We start from the raw sequence: 3,061 nt of genomic DNA on the forward strand, positions 1-3,061 counted from the left end.
TATCTCATCGAAAAGTACGACCGTACGTACCGAGCGCCTTTAGAGAGGGTTATACATTAGCTGCGTGGTTTATCCCATCCGGGCATCAAAGCAACGCAGAGACTGGTAGCTGAGAGGTTTGTCTGGCCTAGAATGGCTGCGGATGTTGCCAAGACCGTTCGTTTCAGCATCCCGTGCCAAAAAGCGAAATTGCAACGACACACAAAAGCTGCTCTAGGGAGCTACCACGACATTGATGACCACTTCCAACATATAAATGTTGATATAGTGGGACCGCTACCGACGTCCAACGGGTTCCGTTACTGCCTCACATGTATAGACAGGTTTTCAAGGTGGCCAGGGCAGTTCCTCTCAAGGAGATGACAGCGGAAAACGTAGCCAGCGCACTCATCAGCCGACTTAGGCCGACAGTTTGAGTCCGAAGTATTTCGCAGTTTGACGAGGATGTTAGGTGTAGTACACTTGCGTGCGACGCCACACCATCCACAGTCCAACGGAATGATCGAGCGTTGGCACCGCACGCTAAAGGCCGCGAGCAGGTGCGGGCCGAACGACGATTGGAGCTCCGCTTAACCACTTACATTGTTGGGAATGCGTACTTCCGTTAAGACGGACATAAACGCCAGTCCAGCTGAAATGCTCTACGGCAGACCAGGCAGATACCAGGCGAGTTTCTACACGAGAGAAAACGGCGATCCGGCCAAGCAGAATTTATGGAACAGCTGCGAGAAGCAATGAGTAAACTACCCATGACGAAACCTTCGCGCCACAGCGAAGCACAAACATATATACAACCAGCTTTAAAAGACTGTAAGTTCGTATTCGTTCGAATAGATCGAGTACGTCAACCTTTGGAGCCACACTATGTAGGTCCATACGCAGTTCTCGAAGCAGGAAAAATATTTCGTAATTAAGTTCGACAAAGATAAGTTAAAATTTCTATTGATCGCTTGAAGGCAGCATTTATTTTTAATCACGACGTCACGGCAACGGCAACAGCAACGGAAAGCTAGGAAGGTGAGAGAAGCACACAGAACACCGTGGACATAAACGAAGCAACGCATACAGCAGCAGCGGCAAATAATCGAAACGAGAATAATAGAAAGGACAATAAAAGCGAGATGAAGGAGGAGGCTGTCAGGTATACATCGGCAGGGTGACGGGTAAAAATCCCACTTCGGTATCGTTAGCCGGTAAGTAGCGGGGGGTATTGTGGTAAATTCGCCTCTTGTAACAATAATCGATAACATGAGTTAGTGAGATGTGTTATATCTGATGTTCTAGTTGTTTCTACTTCCTTTTCTCTATGATTTTTCGGTACACGGACACGTGTGTTGTACAAGCGAACCTTTTCCAATAAATTCTAAGTTAGTTATTTTAATATAAGAAACTATCCGGCGTTTTATTGCTAGGCGATACTCGACAGTCTTTAAATACACTCAAATTTTTTTGTTTATTTACGCATATTAAGAGAGGTAGCCGGTTTCCTCTTTTAATGTGTGCCAATTTGAGCACCGTGTAATAAAATTAAACACTGAGCAAAATTACACATAAAATGTTTAAAATATAGTAATTGTGAGCCCCTACGGTTTTTATTTGTGTGTATATTTTAAAGATCTCAATCAATTCAGATTCGTGTTGAAAAATAGATACTTTTCAGTAGTAGTTTTACATGCACTTTTTAGAGTGTACAGGTACAAATGTTACATATTAGTTACTATTTATTATACTTACTTTGCAAAAAATGTAATTTATAAATTTAAATTACAAGTGCTTGATATGAAAAATAAAAATATATATACATGTATTTCAAGTCCTTAGGATGGGTTAAATTATTAAGGGTATTCATCAAACTTTATAAATGCATTGTAAACCGTATAAACTTATAATTGTGTAAACCTTATAAATGAACTGTCAAAATTTGTATGGAAACTCGCTTACACATTTCTGATAAATTTATCCAGCGATTTCACTGAATAAACTTGATAAACTGAAGACAATGCAACTCTGTCGCAACTCCAGCTATGTTTTCTTAGGCAATAATCGGGATCCGCATACAAATTTTGCACGCAAATTCAACAACGATATGATCCTGATAGAGATCTGGTTCAATTATTATCCCGTCTGCTTGATAAAGTTATCGGTTTAGATGAATACCACTATTTTTTTTTTCTTTAAAATTTATGGTTTTCTTACAAATTATGAGATGGATACGTAAAAAAAGAAAATTGGATACATTTGGATACATTTTTGGCTAGCTCGGTGATACTCTTTCTTGAGACGGCGCGGCGACACTGCGCATGATTAGAAAAAGGTCTTTTCGAGGATAAAATATACATAATTATGTGTTGTAGTAAAGAACAAAATTAACGCTTGTGTTTTATAAACTGGAAAATTCAGATCGTAATTATAACACTGAATGGAGTTTTATTAAATGTAAGTTTAAAATTAAAAAAAAGTCCATTGTAAGATTATATTTTTATGACAACCATACATTTTTTGGATTTACCAAGCAAAATTCTAAATTTCCGAATATTAAATTAATTTAAAACAAAAAACAAGGTTTGTATAGCCATACAGACACCAATGCCTGCCAGCGCATCATCCCAGACAGTCCATTAAGCACACCCAAGTTTGAGTGATCTACAAGTTACTAGCGTTTACAGCATTTAACAGTTCATTATCATGTACGGTGTAATATAACAAGTTATACACTGAACTATGATAATATGTACTAGTATCTATAATAATAGACAATACTTTGCAATGTTCTTACAGTTTTGCAATTAGTTTCGGTCACTATTACACAGTCATGACTTGTGCCATTCTGCCATAGTACGGTTGTTGCTCCCTTTCATACCACAGTAATTTTGTATACAACTCTGAATCAACAAAATTCATGCTCCTCCTCCTTATCAACCCTCATCAGATTTCACCCCCGAGAAGTACTCAAAAAGGTTTGTTACTGTATTGTTACGATTATCCTTGAACCCTCGTCCGGATTTCCCAAATCTTCCGGTTCGTATCGCTGGATTGTTAAATAAAGGCTAACGATGACCAA

This window comes from Rhagoletis pomonella, unplaced genomic scaffold, assembly GCF_013731165.1.
Source record: "Rhagoletis pomonella isolate Grant_MI unplaced genomic scaffold, Rhpom_1.0 Rhpom_scaffold_00005, whole genome shotgun sequence".
Classification (NCBI taxonomy): Eukaryota; Metazoa; Arthropoda; class Insecta; order Diptera; family Tephritidae; genus Rhagoletis; species Rhagoletis pomonella.